Genomic DNA, 18,158 nt, shown 5'->3' with positions numbered 1-18,158 from the left:
ACCTTCATTCCTATCACCTTCGTTCCTACTCACCCTACAACTCCTAGCCCAGGTGGAAAGAGCTAGCTGTGAGTCCAAAACTGAATGTTTTGATCTGTATTCAGCAACTCTGGAGTAAGATGTAAATGTCCTTTTGTTGCACAATGGCGTGTATTAAGCAGCACCAAGCACTTCAAAAGCTCAAAATTCAATTTGATCTAATCCCTCGACAGAAACAGGTCCCTACCTGTGTGCATAACGCTCTCTTCGATCCTGCACGGGGCTGAAGCCTGGCTCTGTCCGGCCTCTTGCAGCGTGGATGGAGGCGAGATGCCCCACGCTGAGCCTCGCTGCCCGCCTTGCGCGCCCAAGTTTTGGCAGGGCTGTCACATTTCAGTGCTGGGGACACACCGAGCCGTGGAGCCGGTTCTCAGTTTCTCAAAGCAGGAGCTGGTGGATGGAGCCCAGAAATCTCATAAAACCATTTGCTGCCGTCTGGGCTGGGCCCGTTTCTCCTCACCCAGCAGCCGCTGCAGCGCTGGCCGGCGCCTCAGCTCAGCCGCTCCCTGCTGCTGCTGTGCTGCGATTTTTGGCGGGGGGGTGTGCAGTTATTTCAGTTCTCTTTCTGCAGCAGCCCAGCTGGAGACATAAGATAATATCCAAAATAATTAAGCACTGCTCACAATACAGCTCCTGCTCTGAGACATCTTCGAGGGGAGGTGTGTGAATGGGAGACTCAAGTGTCAGAGAGCTGACAGCCAAGGCGGACTCGAGAAGAATTATAGGCATTCAACAAACATTAAAAGGACAATAACACACTGGCTTATGGCTATTTATTTTTTATGAGTGACTTTGGCAGTATTTTGTTTGAAGTTTTGATGGCCATATGTTTTCCAGGGAAGCACAGCGCTGTTTGTAAACTGTGCTATAATTGAAATTGAATTTTTATGAAATCTATGTGAAATATGATAACACATTAAAATACTCTCCTTTGGAGAGTATCCTCATTGATTTTTGTTGCATTAAATCTGTTTACACATCAAAGGAAAATATTGCATTCTGCCCATCTTCATTTCAGTCACATCCTTCCTTTTGTTTCCCAGGGACTACACATGGCAAAGCAAAATCCCCTCTGTTCAGAGCTCTTCCAGCACTTGCACTTCTTTTGGTGAAATGATGCTTTATGCTATAACTGGCCTTCTTTTTCCCATCTGCTTAGCAAACTAGGAGCTTTACGATGTCTTTTTCTTCCTTCGGCTTTTTGGCAATTCAACTATATCTATACGCTGGGACCAATCCTGCCCTACTGAAAATATATGGGATTTGATAGCTGACTTCACTAGGATGAGATCAGCCTGCAGAAGTATCTGCTATGGACAAAAATCTGTAGCTGGAGTACGCACAGTCATGGCTCAGTTCACTTCAGAGGAGCTGTGCTGATTTATCTGAGCATCTGTCCCTGGAAAAGTTTCTTTTCTTATGGCAGAAAACATTTTAAATTCAACCAGCATATTTTATCTCAGGCTTCTCAGATGTTGCTGTAAAGAACTGAGCTTTCTTTAATATTTGTGTGTGAAAATGCCACTTGGTATATATGTGTGTGAGTCGATCTATTTTGTATGCTCTTGAAAAGCGTGTGCGAAGAACAGAAATGTTGTGGGTGAAGGGAAAGCATTAGCTTATTCTTAACCTGGCACCAAGGAAAGACTTGCAGAGTGAATCCATCTTAATGACCAAACTAAAATGGAAAGTATTCTTAGGACCGATAACCAGATCTATGAAGATAAACCTGCCCTTGCTTTACTCACAAAGCTCCTTGTCAGAGCATCAGCGCCTCGATAAGGCTGGTTGTATTATCCGGCCCAGGTTGTGCGTGTGAGGAGCTGGGACAAAGGCCTCTTTCAGACACAAAGGAAATGATCTATTTGGATGTTCTTGTCTGTCACTGTAGGGATAATAGCTAAATGCTATCACTAGTGCCTGTTGGATTTGCCTCCGAGGTAAAGCTGATCTCTAGCCAAACCTTATTTTCGTTTCTCCTCTGCTAGTTGCAAGATTGTCTTGTTTTTAATTCTCCTCTTTGCACTTGCCAACTTTCATTTTCTTCTGTTTTCAGAACATAAAATGAACTGTACTTGGTGTTGGGGTTTGTAGTTCCTCTGGTGTCTGGCCCAGTTCCCGCGGCGAGGCTGGTGGGCGGAAGGTCCTCAGGGTGGTGGGCTCCCCACCAGTGCTGTTTTAGGTGAGCTTTTTTTATAGTCCTCCAAGTAGAGGAAAGTCTAGGGGGAAGGGATGATGGTGAAAGATCGACAAGTCTTGACAAGTCCCGGGCCATGTTGAAGGGTCTCCGCTTTTCTCCTTTGTGTGCCATGCTGGGCATATCAGAAGATGGAGCTATGTGCCCTCCGGCACGTCCCCCACCTTGGTATCGGCCAGCCGGCCTGGGCTGTGGCTCCTTAGCTTGTCGTTGACGTGTAAATCGCAGTTCACCCTATACTGAATGTGTCATCTCCTGCTACAATGTTCGAGGCATGATTCCTTTCAGCCCTTGGCGATCCTGGGGCTGGAGGAACTAGTTTTGCCACAAGGTTTCGGCCATGATCCTTATCAATACACGACACTTGGTTAGACTCTGGGCCTCCCAAAGCTGACCCTGCACCCTCCCATGGAGCCTCCCACCACTTTCAGGTCTCCTCCCTGGCAGAGGTCCATGGGGCAGCGGGAGGCACCTGTAGCTGTCTGCACGGCCTGGAGAATGGGGTTACATCGGCTTTAGTATCTTTGCTTCCATGGTTTGTCTGTGTCTTTGCTTTGGTTAATTTTTTTAGGTGTAAAGACAATTTGGTTAATATGAAGAGCATCCAGAGAAGAGGTAGCTGAGACCTTGATATGGGACTCCCTTCTCTGACTGAGATGGAGGAACATCAGCTTGTGATGCTACAATGATGGCTCGTAAGGACAGAATGTGAAATAAAACCATAACTGTGTGTTATTAGTATTTGGAGGCAGCACCCAATGCTGAGGTCACCTCTAAAATGGTTGTCCAGGCATTGAGAGAATAGTTCCTATTTTAAGTATATTTGCAATGAGAATAATCTCTCAATACATTAGGGATAGTTACTGCTGTGAAAGCTCCTTTAAGGAACAGAAAAGTTAACAGAGACACTTAATTGCTTTCTTTATATAAAAACATGGAGTTCCAGAAAAAGCTTGTAAGTTGGCAAGGTAAATTGAGATTATTTTCAACTCACTCTGTCTTCGAAGCCGAAATTTGAATACCATGGTGCACCAGCCCAAACAGTTTCTTCTCCTTCTCCTGCCCATGTGCCTGAGGTAAGAAAATTCAAGATTTCAGGGTGCCGAAGACTGTGCAATTTGCTGCAAAGCCTGATGGAGACTGTAGCAGCAGCTGCTGACCACTGATTCTCTACCCACAGGCTGCTGATCCAAAGGGGACAACCTGGCTGAATGCTGGTGAGATAGACATAGGGGTGATTGTTCCACACCTTATAAAGAACAGGTGAGATCTACCATGCCCAGTTCACTGCTTCAAGAGCAGAAATAAAAAGGGGGAGTGTATTTTAAAGCTAAGCCATAGCTTTCACTACATACAAGTTGTAACACAATGCCCAAGCAGGTACCTGAGTATGTGAAAGTTTGAGGAATTTATACCCCTCTTACGGGCATTAAAAAGACCAAAAAGAAAAGAAAAAAAAAAAAGGCGAGAAATTGTAGGTATTAAGTATTTTCTGATCTGACAAAATCGGATCTCTTCCATTGCCCTGTGTGCCAACTGGGGGACCAGCTCTGCCCATGCCTGTCTCTGTCTCCCAAGGCAGATGTGATGGGACCGCAAACCAGCTCAATCTGAGATGGGTCTGCCCTTGCCTTTTCCTGCTTGTGAGCTTCCAAGGAAGAGCAAAGTGCTGTCAATTAAAGAAAAAAAAAACCATAACTGTTGTTTTGGTTTTATATTCTGGAAAACATAACCCACAAACCACGCACAAACAGAAAAAAAAAAAAAAAACCAAAACCTCAAAGACAGGAGCTGAGCCAGAATGACAGCAAAACTGCTTTTCTGAGCATCTCCTCCTCCCTTCCCTGCCATGCACTTGCATGTCCGGGCTGGCTCGTAGGATTTGCTTTGGCTCATTCGGATTTCTCGGGCTGCAGCAAGCTGTGCACTCCTCTCTCTCATCCCCAGGCAGGTTTATCTGCTCGTCTTCTCCGAGGCCAGGCTGTGGCCCCCCATGCTTGACTGCAGCTTCTCTCCTGGAGCAACAGGCTCCCCGTCTGTAATTTTTCTCTTTCATGCCCCTCTGCCATGCAGCGCGGGGGGCAGGAGGCTCCAACGCGCCAGCCCTTGTGCTGCCTCCCTGCCGCTGTGCTCCCAGTTCTATCGGCCTCCAAACAAAACGGAAAAGAAACAAATAAAAACTGCAGCCCGTCAGAGTAGGTGGAAGGAAATACAGTGAGTTAAAACTCACAGGGTGTTATAAACAAAAGTGATAAAAATGTAATAATGTAAAAGAAAAAAGGCAAGAGAAAAGTGGTGGAAAGAAGGGAAGGGAAGGGAAGAGAAGAGAAGAGAAGAGATCCATAAAACAGAATAGAAAGGTAAATTCAGAAGTTGTGGTGCCCCAGCTGTTGTGAGACCAGGTAGACAGGCAGCTTGCAACGAGCAGGAAATCACAATTTGTCTGTGGTGTGAGCACAACTTTTAAACAGCTTATCCTAGTGAAACGGCATGCTCATTTTTTATTAAAAATTAAAAATAGCAGCTCCTCCTATGACAAATTATTAAATAAAACATTAAAAATTGCTGGTGCTGAATATACAGCATACCCCTTCCCCCTTCCGTGTGTCAAACCTCATCGTTGCAGGGGATCAGGCTGCAAACCCTGTTGCTATTGAACCACACGGTGCCCTCGACATGGAGCTGCCTGTGGATAACAGAGATTGTCTTGGCACGGACACCCTCCGTGCCAAGCAGTGCTGCAAACTCCTCTCCTCTTTCTTCCACAAATTGTGATCATGCCCTCCAGAAATAAGAATAATCCGTATTTCTGATGTGGGAGGAGGTTGGAGGCTTTGTTTCTGTATAGATCATGTGTGTATGCATATATAGACAGGTGTACATGCGTATGAATATACATATGTTATGCATATACATATTAAAAAAATGTTATAGATATGAGTCGGTACCAGGATTAACTGCATTAAATGTAAATTAGAGGGTGGTGAGAGCCTGGCCCAGGTTGGCCAGAGAGGTGGTGGCTGAACCATCCCTGGAGACATCCCAGGCCAGGCTGGACGGGGCTCTGAGCAACCTGAGCTGGTGCAGATGTCCCTGCTCATGGCGGGGGGGGCACTGGGGGAGCTGGGAAGGGCCCTTCCAACCCAAACTGTTCTATGATTCTAAAGACAGACCTCCCATTTACAAAAACCCATTAGTATTTTTTCAGAGTAGCCTCCGTAGCACTGACTCCCAATCAGGAGGAGATGCCAGCCCCAGGGAATGACTTGTTCTGCACTTTTTTTATGGGGCCCCCAGCACACGGCTCTGGATGCTCTTCCTGCCCTACACTCACCTGGAAGCCAGGTAAGTGCTTGGAGTCCCTTTCTGGGTATTGAACATTGGCCACATTAGATGCATAAAGTTTTTTTTTTCATGCGTCCATCAATTACGTAGTGTTAGACTGAAGAGCCATGTAACAAAAATAGCAATAGCATACAATTTAGGAAACAGTATTTCACAAGTGGATTAATTAGCTAGTCACACTGTGGATGATAGTAAATATATGGCTGGTTAGTCTGGGCATAATACAAAGTAAATGTAGACACTAATAAATAGTTATGCATTTCTGCCAAAACTTTGATCTTAATTGTAGATTATGTGATATACTTGTTAAAATGAAATCTATAATACATGAGCTGTTTTTCTATTAATTAAACATATTGTGCCAAGTATTTATTATCTTTCTACCTCTAAAGAGAATAAAATGCAACAGCTGACTAAAATTTTTCAATTTTTTAAGCAAAGATGGAAACACTGGTCTATACTATGAATACATTGTCAAAATATTTTTTAATACTTGCTCCTCTTCTGTTTCTAGGTATCTCTTAAGCTTTCAAATCTTTCTAGAACTATGTTCAAAATAATATTTAGCATAGAGAAAAACACTAAATATTTAATGATGTAATTAAATCTTATTAATGTAATTGTATTGTTTATATTAAAAATTTAGAAGGACTCTCTTCCTTTTCATTAGAAGTTATAATTTCTTATGAATTACCATAAATGTTTCGAACTTAATCCTCAGCTGTGGGAAGCATCGGAAGCTTTTTCATGATTTGATGTTGAATCTGAGTTGCTTTACTCGTATTCTTCTTTTAGCCCAGCCAGAGACACTTTATCATGGAATTAGTACTCATGTAATTAAGGTACAAAAGATTAGGTATTTGCTTTAGCAATTGTGGATCTAGACTCCAGCATTTAATGTTTTCAAGCTTTCAGCGTTCTATTTATTGTTTTTCTTGACCAGACTTTTTTAAGGACTGCATACTTAATTTCTTATGTGCTTTGTACAATTTTAACTTTAAACCAAATCTCTCTAAACAACTAACACCGCTTTATAACATGAGCAATTCCACACAACTCCATGTTACTGCTCACTTGTAACACCAAAGAAATTCTACGGTAGTCTATGGATACAGATGAAAAGTATGTAGTTACCATTCACAATGCATTGCTTTCCTACTGGTATGTTGAAAACTACTTTTTCTCCCTCAAGCCCTCTGCCCCAAATGTCCCTTCTGCTCCAGTCGGAATCAATATTTCAGTCCTTCCCTGAAGACTGACATTTCTATAGAGACCGCAAACTCACTATTCCTCGTCTTAAAAAATTTCCTATTGTTTGATTGAAAAAACCCACCACAATTACCTTCAAGCAGCATGAAAAGAACGCTTCTGCCTTTCTCTAATTTCCAAGACCTTTTAAATGAAATTGTAATCCTTACGAAGTTTTTCCGAATCCATCAAATATTCATCCGAATGGTTCTGTTTATTGTCATCTCCACACTAGCATATTAGTCTGTTAAAATTCACGTAACCATCCATCTGCCTCGTGGCTCCACTTCTAAGCAGACTTCTACTCAGCTGCTACTACCATTAAAATCAGCTTTTTCACTTGAACTTGCTTTCATTTAAGCCACTGCTAACGTGGAAAGGAGCTCATTTAGTGACGCTTTTTCACCTCTTAGGTTAACTCTGAATGCATCATTAACAGAAAGATGTTGACTAATTTGGAGGGAGTTTAGAGAAAAGCTATAAAAATGGTTAGCGGGTCAGCAAAGCATGCACTGTGCAGAAAGATAAAATGAGCCATCTATGCCTAAACTGGCTGGAAAACCATGATTAGAAATTTTTAAAGGATACAAACATGGGCAGCAGAAGAATTCAGTGTGTTAACACTATAATGAAGAGCCGACACAGTGATGTGGGGACAAAGTAGAAAATCCCTCTACAGACTTTTACAGGGGCCAGTTAGGGGGGTCAGGACGCCACAGTGCCAGGGGACAGACCAAAGGATCTCATGAGCTCTTGCTTAGTGTATGTATGTGTGTTTTAGTAGTTACAGACGGAAAAACGCCATGAAAAAGCATGAATACAAGGAGAGAATCACCATTTATTGGTGGCAGCATTATTTTTTCTGGCAGGACACATATTAAGTGGTGAACGTCTCACTTCTGAACTGCTGAGGGGCTTTGGCACGCAGGGCTTTTGAAATCACAAAACAGTCATATGAAATAGGGAACAACCCTGCATTTCCGGAAATTTTTGACCCAATTCCACACAGTGAGGCATCTCTAATAATAACCACAACCACTTGACAGCATTACTTGATCAGAGGGACTCTGGGTGGTCTGAGATAGCATCCACTTGCAATTTGTTGCCTATTTTATTCAGATTTGACTCACAGCTGTGCAAGTTGGGGACTACTGAATCTACAATTTCAGCATCACTGCACAGCGATGCACGACTTAACCTTGCACGTCAAGCTGGCTTTGGGTTACCTCCACTTTGCTCCATCTGGCCTTCAGCCTCACAGAGAGCAGGTTATAAAACACAGCCAAAACTATAATACACAGCAGAATCCCACACAGGAACTACTTTGCACAGTCAGAAAATACTATTTAATTTGTGGATAGACTGCATGAGATTGGGTGACGCAGTTTAAAAAAGAAATTAAGTTGGGAAGAATTCAAATGAAATATCTTCTTCAGAGAGCAAACTCACATTTGTATTCCAAAATGCAATTTTAAACTGGCCTCAGGAAACTCAGTGCTCCTGGTCAGCAGAACCAGCAATATCTTTGCACAAGATCATGGACAGCTTTAATTTCCAAAGAGGAAACTCATCGAGACGAACCAAAAACCACTGTAAAGGTAAACATTTTAAAAGTCAATTGGCAACTACCCTAGAAATATTAAACAAGCTTAGAAAACATTACTGAGTTCGTCTACAAATTGTAATGTGCTTGGAGAGAAAAATGTTACCTGACTGCATCACAGGATCCAGTGATTAGGAACCGAATGAGACCTAAAGACCATATATTTCAGTAATCTGTCTCTGTCAGCAGTGAGACGCCTGAAAAAAACTAATGAAGCTCTTTCCCTAAACTCAGGATTCAAAGATACAAAATGCAATCCAGGCCACTAATATCTGAAACATAAATGTTTAAATTCCCTTCCAGCTTCTTTGCAGCTACTAATTATGTCTCTGGATACCTGGGACGTCCACAGGATTATCTATGCCCTTTGAAAATTCTTGTTCTCTGGCAAATTTAATCTACAAGTAAGGCTATAATGTAGGGACCACTTCTGCAAAGGGGTTATGTTCTTGTTTGACTTCAAGTAGGGATGTTAAACACTACTACTCATTTTATTACAACTAAGTTGCTGTGTAACCTTACCTTACACAACATCATAGACGGGCAAAATTTTTAATGATCATTATGAAAAAACAAACAAACAAACCAAACCAAAACCAAAACCAAAACCGAAAGCCAAACAAACCCCCAAAACAGAGAAGAAACTTTGTTGTGCTGTACTTACAGACTTGGAAGTTGGACACCCCTCCAACCTTGCTCCACGGGAAGGAAGAGAAGGGTGGCTCGCTTCCCTGACTACATGATGGATCAGAAGAGTAAATTACAGCCGTTACTCATAGCAGATGTTCATGCTGCATGTGCTGCCAGGATTCATGTTTGGCTGTAGCTTTCCATCGCCAGCACATTACACGACAGAGAAAAGAAGCTGTTGAGTTTGGCTTGACCTCCGTATCGAGCCATCCCAAGCCAAAACCAGGCACCTTCCTTCAGGTGATACTTAAAAAGGAATAAAGCGAAGTAGCTTTGTCCACTCTAGTGGTTGTAGATGTGTCCATCTGTGGTTTATTGGTTTTTTTCCTAGAACTACTGACCAGCATATAAGGAAAATTTCCATAATGTAGTGGATTTTGCGGCAAATCCGTAACATACGCTGTTCCAACGAGTATTGCAAGTGACAATTGATCCAAAGGCCAAGGCTTCCCTTATTAAACAGCAGAAAGGAGCATATACTTTCAAGGGAGTGATTTGCACGGGGTAGACAGCATGATGTAATATCCTCTCCTGCAAGCTCGATTGACTCCGCTATGAGACGGCAACCCTGAGATTGCTTGTTGTGCTTAAAAAACTGGTGAAGCATGAATTTAGCTTGAGGGAAATGCTGATGTAAAGGATACTCCGAGAGAAAGATGATGGGTAGAAAATGTAATTTATCTTGACCTTCCAACCTAGTCGTTGCAATGCAAAAAACAAAACAAAACAACAAAAAAACCCCAGCCACCTGAAAAACCTCCAAAAAAACACTCCCTGAAACCAAACAGAAGCAAAAATTAAGAGAAAAAGAGAACACCTACTGAATGGCAGTAAGTATTATAGCTCCCTCTGATTTATACAAGAACAGAAAAAAATAGAAAAATTTCAGGAGAGATTTTTAAAAATTGTGTTAAAAAGTTGTGGGTACTTTGTAGCATTATTCTCATGTAAAATTCTCTTGCTAGATATAGTCCTGATGAAAACCAGGCCTTTTTTCCTAAGTTTTGTTTTTGTTTCTGTTTTTTAATTTGTAAATAATGCACTTGAGTCAAACCATTCCATAACATGGTCTGTCTATAAAACACTTCAGTATTTTCTGTAAGATGGGTGGTAAATTGAGATTACCACAAATTACTGAAAATTAGGCTGTGTCCCTTCACTATACCAAAGTTCAGTGAAATCCAATGAACGAACAAGTTACGTCAGAGGTAAAAAAATGTTATTTCGCTATTAAAGTCCTGAAATATTATCACTCACAAAGGTAAGAAGACATGTTTATTCTTTCTAGTGCCTGTAGCTCTCTGCATTCAGCAACACAGATCACCATAATTAGTTTTTATACGCAGTGCAAAGTAAGCATGCTCTTGCAAGGAAATTTAAGCACATGTAATTAAATCTGCTTGATATTTCTTGGCCGGAAATCAACAGAAATATATTGCAAACATTTGATCTACACCTGTGGAAGATCTATCTGGAACCAAGTGAATCGCAAACCAGCATCCTCCATTTCTGCTCCTCTCCTTATCCCTGTCTCGTTTGCCTTTCAGATAACACCAGCAATGAGAAATTTCACAGCCCCAATTAGCGAATCTACTGACAGCTCGTGGTAAGAGGGAGACTACAAGCACTGTTCTCTTAGCAGGCTTTTTAAACTTGACAGTGCTGGTATCTAAACATGTCCTGAAGCTTCCCTGAGCACTTCAGAAACAAGACATTCAGTGCAGTTTCATCTTTACATCCAAACTGCTTTATGGGACATCACGTCATCTCCTATTGATACATATCCAGGTAGCCATCAAAAATAACATAGCTCATAGGAAAGAGAAAAAAAACCCCTCATTTTTCTGAAAGCAGTGAAGGATTTAGATTACGTCTACTTGCTGGGAATTTCCTGTGCTAGCTCTAAGTGGAAGGCTTTATTTTGGAGCTCTGCTTGGATTAGCCAATGTGCCCGAGAAACGGGGAAATCTGGGGGGACCTGGGTGCTGCCATGCCATGGCTGCTATCTGGCATAGCTCACGTTATTTTAATGCTATTACAACATTAAAGATGATGATACTATGAGCAGGCCTCTTTTTCTGCCAGGAAAGATGGTTTTACTCAGGGACTCCAGTATTACACTACTGCCAATATAAACATCTAAGTCAGATGGGATTAGCATCTGTTTTTCAAAGATTACCAGCATATGATTTAGGAACAGAATGATTAAGATTTGAGATGAAAAATTCAGTTAAAAGACAGACATGCAAAATCCCTTCTTCAAGTACCATGCCTTACACTGAAGTAGCGGGGACTCGGAGGGAAAGCATCTGACCTCCAGGACCATGTGTCACAAAATCTTCGATCCCAAGCGCTGCTGCCCCCAAAGTAAGTTCTCTAAAGAGTTAAGAACTCAATGCAGTATCATGTAGGCAACACTTGGAGCTGCTAATGTTATTAATAAGGATATTGTGACTTTTGGCAAACCTAAAACAAGATGTCAACGAACCCAACTGATGTTTGAAACTAAATATAGTTCACACTAAATTTTAAAGCTTTGAATTACATGAAGAGCTTCACAAGTTCTAGTTCAATCGACAGTAATTGCAATTTGCCTTCAGCTACTGTGTCTCTGTGTTATTTTTCCTTGTTGGTGTGGGAGATAACAAATGTGTGAATGGCATTTCAGCCTGGTAATTGGGCCATTTATAGTTCCTTGTTAGTTCTTGCTGGGTAAGGGCTGTGGTGCTGGTTTTACATACGGATCAAGCACCTCATTAAAACCCCGGCGCTGAAAGCATGCCTGCGAAACCTGACTGCAAGACAAGTGTTGCCATGTAATACATGAAAAATGACTTTGTGCTTGCCATTTTCATTAAAATGTAGCATTTTTGACAACTAAGGCAATCCCTTAGTCTTTTTCTATATTGACCTCTCCTTCAGGGAAAGCTTTGTTAGCTCAAGTGGTGTTACCCACTCCTGGTCCTGGCTTTGTTTTTGCAGGAGCTGAGCCAGGGTGACCGGCTCACAGTCCCACACCAGCCCTGCTCCTGTTTGCTGGGGACAAGGCTGGTGCAAGGGGCCAGGACATGTCCATGGTTCCTCTGTGCAAAGCTCTGACCCCATCTAGCTCAGCCTGGGTCTGCCCGTTGACGCAGAGATTGCACAGTGCATCGTCTTTCTTGGTTTTTTCCCAACATCTGTGGCATGGTTTATTCCTCATTATGTCTCATCTACCTCCATGGGCGGGTAAGCCAGGACAGAGAACAGAGGTTGCCTGTTTTCCTCCCCATCTTTTTTTCACCCCAAAGGCTGTAGAGAAGCTCTGGATGTTGCTTTATAGTGAGACCTTTATTGTCTGTCTGTGGTAGTGCCAGAGACAGTGAGGGTTATAGGATTCCCAGGCATTGCTGGTGTGAATTAGTTATTAGTGGCTGTAGGAAGAAGACCAATTGCTCTCAGTAGAGGAAAACAAACAAACCAACACATATTTTCAGACACAAAAATTTTACCAGGGGCACAGAGTTGTCATTCTTCTAGCTACGTCAACTGGTTTAATCAAAGGTATTACCTCTCCCCCTGAAATCCTTGTTTCTGCTATATTGTAAGACCACTACAGCTATTACAGTGCTACTATCATAATATTAGCAGGAAAAAGTTAGCAGTATCTATTCAGCTGCAAGCCATCCCCTGATACCATCAGGGAATATGATTTTTTTACGTGGATATATATAAAAGCAAGATGCTCAAGTTATCAATACAGTTTTTGTAGAAAAAAAGAAAGGTATTTTCCCCCAACTATTGACTGAAGGCTTGTAGCATGGTTTTCTGTTTGGTTTTGGCTTCATGGTTTCACTGTAGCAGCTGCTGGAATTTTTCAGTAGCAAAATGGGAAGAATTCACTGAACATATGAGAGAAAAAGTCTGTCTAGACTTGTTGAGATTGCCACTTAGAAAAAAAAACTATGAGAAATACAGGTTGCATTTAGCACTACACTAGCAGTGACTTGGAGCCCTTTTTATTACTAAATTCATGGTGTTCACAGTGCTCAAAAGTGAGTGCAAAATGTGCCTGACCTCTAATGGATTTTGGAATCAGAAAAACATGTAAATGCCTGTAGATCTTTCCAGTGATGGTGTCATCATCCATCCACATTCCATTTTTGCCTTATACTGGAAGAATCCTTCGGGGTGAATAGGATGCCTCAAGGGAAGGCTTCTATTGCTTCTTTTATTGATTATTAATGAAATCACAGTCCTCTGTCAAAGCCACAGCCCTAAAATAAGGCTTGGCTGTGATAATTGCATCTCTTAAATCATGAACGTATTAAGAAAGGGAGCTTTTCCGCAATATTTTATGATTTGTGAAAATGGTATAATAATAATAATTGCCTGATTTGCTGGTAATTTCAAGACGTATTTGAAGCTGCTTAGGAGAATCAAGCAGATTTCATGTTTCTTGAATTTCCAGGCATTAGGTCAGGAGGAGTAGCTGAAAAAAACCCAACAGATAATGATGAAAAATGTGACTACACAGAAGACTCACAATAAAAGGACACTATAGAAAACCATTATCTGTCTTAGTAGCTAAGAAAGCAGAAAAGAAATTATTATAATGAAATAATACATGTGTTTTAACTGTTTTTCAGTGAGCAGTGATGTGCCAAATAGTAAATAAATTCGCCACGTGAAACATGAAGGCAAACTGACGGAGGAAATACATGTCTAGGTAGTGACAGCACAGGGGACACAGCCCCTCCAGCTGTTTTCTCTCATGTCCCCACAGCTGGAGTACACCCTGCACAGCTGCACCAAAGCATCTTCTGTGCAATGGGTACCTTGGTCTCTGCACATTTTAGTAATAAAAAGAAAGAGAGTGGACCTTGCATTAGCTACCACCTCTTTGGTAAGAATCTTGTTGCGGAGTTTTTGTCAAAGATTACAGATTTCCTAGTGGATTGGTGCTTGAACAGACATGTGTCCTTAGAGAGACAAGGCTACGATGTCTTAGGCCCCAGAGTGTCTTGTCCTGATGTTACAGATAAAACTGGAGTTGGTTATAAAGCGATAGAAAAATTTCCTGTAAAGATACAGGAACCATACTTCATATAGCAAACCACTTCAAGTAAACAATTTTAGAACTGGTCAAAACTAATTATTCAGCTAAGCCCTGTGGGATGAAGGAAAATAATGAAAACAATTATTCAAGAGTTATTGGAGGAAGAGTTTTGGGACAGCCATATAGGTTAAGATTTAAAAATTTAAACTGCAAATGGCATAGCGTTGTTTCTTAGCATTTATCAAGATTAACTGCCACCTCCTTTCTGGTTGCATAGTCCTGCCTCAAGTGGAGAGAAGGGTATGGTAGTGAAGCTGATGGTATTTCGTCTTACATCCTCCTCTAATTATTCCATAAGAACATTGCAACACTTTGGCAGAACTTTGGTCCACTCCATCTCCTCCAAACCGGCGAAAAGCAGCAGCCAAAGCCACAGGGTGGGCTGTGCTAGGCTGCGTCCCAGCACCGCTGCCGCGGTGGAGCCAGGGCTGGGGACATCGCCACATATCACACAGCATGAGACACCACCTCTGCCAGGCGCTGGCTGATAAAAATCCTCATTCCCTTCCTTTTTGTCTTTTCCCCAGTGTTTCCATGGGATTGCCATGCCAGCAGGAGCAGCTCCTGACTGTTTAATATGCTGCAACACGTGCAGTTGGGTTATAATTTTTACTGAGCTTGATGGCTGCGTGTCCTTTGTCTGGGGCAGAAATGACTGCATATTTTTAAAGTTTCCATCTTTTTTTTTTCACACAGGACATTTCTTGTGCTGCACCTTTAAGGTTTTGAGGGTTTGAAAAGGAACCAAAATGCTGTTTCAGGTCAGTTCATTCTTATTTGAACAAAGACAGACTTCCACCGTTAAGTATGTCTTCTTAAATTCGTTTCTCACAAAGGCTTTGCATGGTGTGATCACCAAAGCAGGTATTGTCTCTTTTTAAGTATCTTTGTAAGGATATTTCTTTCTAGTTTTGGCCAGGAAATTGCTTAAGAATTGCCATATAATGACTGCCTAAAGAATATTAATGTTTTAGCTTTTTGACTCTGTATTCAGTTGAGGGAAGAACAAAATGACATAAAAATATGATTTTTCAGAGCTATCCTTTTTAAAAGTTTTATAATTTTGATTGCAGCAAAACACAAAACATCTGAAAACAAACACACCAGAAGAACATATCATTTTGGGGCTCTTAAGAAATGCATGTAAGTTTTCACCTTTAAGCAGGCAGATCGATTTAGCACTAGGAAACTTTTTTCTATAAAACGTATCTCCGCAGTAAATGTTCTTAACGTTTCAGGAATTAAGAGTTTAGAATGCTTATAAAAAGGATTAATTTTACTAAGAATTTTTCAAGCCCACACAAAGGCTTCTAGAAATGAGTTCTTCTCCTGGAAATGGGGATGAGGATGTGCCACAGATGTGCCAGGTAGGGGGGTTGCTGTTCTCCTGCTGTGCGAGCAGGAGGGCATCTCAAGCTCGCTGCCACAGGCTGCTGGTGGCCAGGTCATGGTGGGTTAGAAGACACTGAGATAAGACTAAGGCAGCTGAGGAGCTGCAAGATCTTTGAACAGCATAGATAAGACTCCCAGAGTCTGACTTTTCATGATGCACAGTGGAAGAATAAAGTATGTTAATCAGAGACTCACCTGCCTGCTCAACTTCAGCTTTACATCTGCTCTTCTTTGAGGTAGCAACATCATCATTAGCATTCTTGGCCAGGGGCAGAAGCTCAGCATATCTCACACAGCGCTATTTACATTTTACACTTAAGAAGATCTTAAGCAGTTTGGAGGGTTTTGTTTGTTTGTTTTTTCTCAAGCCTTCTTTCTCAAAGCTTTCACCACTCCCACCCACCCAGCAAACCAAGTCTGCCAAGTGAAGAATGATTTTACAGACCCATTTTACATCCAAACCCAATGGAAAAGCCATGTGCCTTCTTCACCTAGCTGGTGGAAATAAAAGGCAAAGAAAACCAGTTCCCCAAAGCCATACCTAGTTCTCCCTCTCTTTGACTCTCAGATGAGGAGCTCCACCTGTGTGTCTCCTGCCAGGTCTCACAGACATCATGTTCTCCCATCTCCTCTCTCTCAAAAACACCTCCCAGAACTTCTGACTATGCCCATGATACATCAGAAGTCCCAGACTGATGGCAGGTAACTGGCCAGGACAGGCTTTGGTCTTTTCCACCTTCCTGTCCTCTCCTTCTTCTCATCACTAGTGCTGGATGCATCTTATCACCCTCTGATCTCCTGTGGTCTCCTTCTGCCCCAGGACAAGGCACTTCTGGTGCTGGTCCAGGGTAAAAAGGAGAGAAAGCAGAAGGAAATGCAGGTGCTTAAAGCCCATCTCACACTACAAGGACACAGGTAAAGAGCCTACTCCCTTGCTTTATTTTTTTACAGTTCTCATCTTTACAGGTCACCTTGAGCTTTGTCTGGATAATTGTGTGCCTTTCCAGAAAGAAGGGTAGAATTTTGCAGATTTTTGGCTTTGCTGTGTTTGCACAGTCTTTTATAACTTGGAGTTTGTTAACTTACTATCGAATGTAGTATTCCAAGAGTATCGCATTGCAATATTTGGTTTGCATATGTAATGCTTCTTTTAATGGAATTTTTCAAAGATACGTAGAATTAAGTATGCTTATAAATAATCAAAGTCTCTTTGTGCGTTTGTTAAAGATTGCTATCACTTAATTTAAGTACATACAGTTCTGTTTCTAAAGCAAAACAAGATTTTCTAATTGATAAAAGGGATATACACATTTGTGCATTCCCTATATTTTCCAATATCTTTCAGCAGTAGTCTTCGCACTCAAGCAGTTATTACAATCAAATATAAAAAGAGTAGTATAGATGTTGTCTGAGTCATACAGATTGTGATTTAATAAGTACTAAGCTATTCAGGTTTCCAACTAAACTATAGCTCTCTGAGAACCAAATCCTTCAGGTTCCCTTGAAAATTTCTGGCCTTTCAGAACGAGTTTTTGTCAGAGCGAAGTTAATGCTTCATCTTTTCTAGGTTATTAAGTTTTAGTCTTACACTACCAGTAAGAACAGCGATAGGTACATAGAGAGGGCAATTGAGTGTCTCAAAAGGTTAACTGTCTTCTGGCTGAAAATGAGTACAATTACTCACCGAAAAGTAAATGACTAAAGCCCTCATCTGAGGAGTTTTCAAATGCAACTGGAACAGATGCTGTTCAGCTGAAGAAGGATGGAATTTATAGAAAGAAATAAAAAATATCTCAAGAAACGAAAGAATAAAGTGATTTGTAGTAACGTTCCAAAATAAATGTAGATTATCTTGGCTTTGAGAAGAGAATACACCATTTACTGTCCTTTCTGAACTTAGTTGCCTTGAAGTTGTATTAATTTGTTTAGCTGCATGGTGGAAGGTAAGGGAATGAGAGAAGGACACAGGGCACTGCATGGATCAGTTCGTTGTTGTTTGCAGTATTGCAATAAAAGATCATTTACCAGTTGAACAGAGCATTAGACATTGTTCTTTTTGGGCCAAGCCTGTGTCTGTTAAAAAAATTAGTAGTGCACTGTTAAGAGAATTTGATTGTTTTCCCCCTTTTTCTCTCTTTAATTTCTTTCTTCCTGTTAAAGAAGAATTCAGAGTTTTGTCCTGCTCTAACAGGCCAGCCCATCCCCACCTGAGCACAAGTGATGATAACTTCAGAAGTGGATGAGTTTTCTGGCTTTCTGGGATGATCCAGCAAACGAGGGATGAGAAGGAAAGTCTGAATAGCATGAAATAGTTAACAAAATGGAAAAATAATTTGGACATTCGAGAATGTTTAATTCAACCTATTGTGGTAAGTCTTGAAGCATTTCAAGTTATGATTATTTTACTCTTTGGTCTTTTTCGGTTGTTGTTTTTTTTTTTTTTTTTTACTGGAAAGAGAAATGGGGTCTTGTCCAAAACAAAACTTTTCTTTCTGAAGTATTGAAATACTTTCAAATTTTCAAAATATTCCACTACATCTATTAAA

Source organism: Caloenas nicobarica, chromosome 6, assembly GCF_036013445.1.
Source record: "Caloenas nicobarica isolate bCalNic1 chromosome 6, bCalNic1.hap1, whole genome shotgun sequence".
NCBI classification, from domain to species: domain Eukaryota; kingdom Metazoa; phylum Chordata; class Aves; order Columbiformes; family Columbidae; genus Caloenas; species Caloenas nicobarica.
This window is presented reverse-complemented; position numbering follows the sequence as displayed.